The sequence below is a fragment of the Morone saxatilis genome, unplaced genomic scaffold (genome assembly GCF_004916995.1).
Source record: "Morone saxatilis isolate NCDOM2014 unplaced genomic scaffold, NCSU_SB_2.0 Contig14, whole genome shotgun sequence".
Taxonomy (NCBI): Eukaryota; Metazoa; Chordata; class Actinopteri; family Moronidae; genus Morone; species Morone saxatilis.
The window spans coordinates 11,535,148-11,535,859 of record NW_023339696.1 but is presented as its reverse complement, the minus strand read 5'-3'; the positions used below and the strand labels follow the sequence as shown (position 1 = coordinate 11,535,859).

The 712-nt window shown below is 40.7% G+C and overlaps 1 protein-coding gene across 1 annotated transcript in view; it reads left to right on the top strand.

The window, feature by feature from the left end:
• LOC118322982 (cytohesin-3-like) overlaps positions 1-712 on the top strand; it is a 37,048-nt gene that overhangs the window by 500 nt on the left and 35,836 nt on the right.

Genomic DNA, 712 nt, shown 5'->3' with positions numbered 1-712 from the left:
AGACTTGACATGGAGTTTATGTCAGACAAATGCAGCAACATTTATCTTATGTGTCCACATTCATCTTTCCTACATCAGCATTTTCTGGTAGAGATCACTGACATGAAGTAACTGCCTAAATGAGCAGAAAACCCACTCACTCATGTTGTGTTCTGGTGGTCTCAGTTTAATGTCTTGTATGGATGTGTCAAGGTAGAAATATTGACCTACATTCAGGGTGATGATTAAGACTCAAATATGGCTTGAATGTATCAGCTTTGTTGACTGATAAAGCATCATCAGTGTCACATTAGCGCTGTGGCCAGTAGACTTGTGTTTGCCTTTGTCAGCTGAGGGCTGGTGTCACTCTGGCCCAACAGGTCCTCTCACTGTCTGTCAACCAGACTACAGCCACGAGACACAGACTCATTTATTGACTCATGACAAAAGCTGAGTTTGTTTTGAGAATGTGTTGGCTGCAACAGGAGCCCAAGGACTACATCCACTCCACAGTTCAGCACAGAGACGGGTTTAAAAACTTTTCATTGTGCTCATTTGTACAATGAGTAAATGTGTTGACTGTGAAAATATGTAAAGCCCCGGTTCTTGGCAATAACTAACTGTGCATTATTAATAGTTGCATGGTTTATTCAGTGTAATAAAGAAAGATTATCATGGAGTTGTATCAATGAATAGCTGCTATTTTACAAATAGCCTACAGCCATGGGACAGA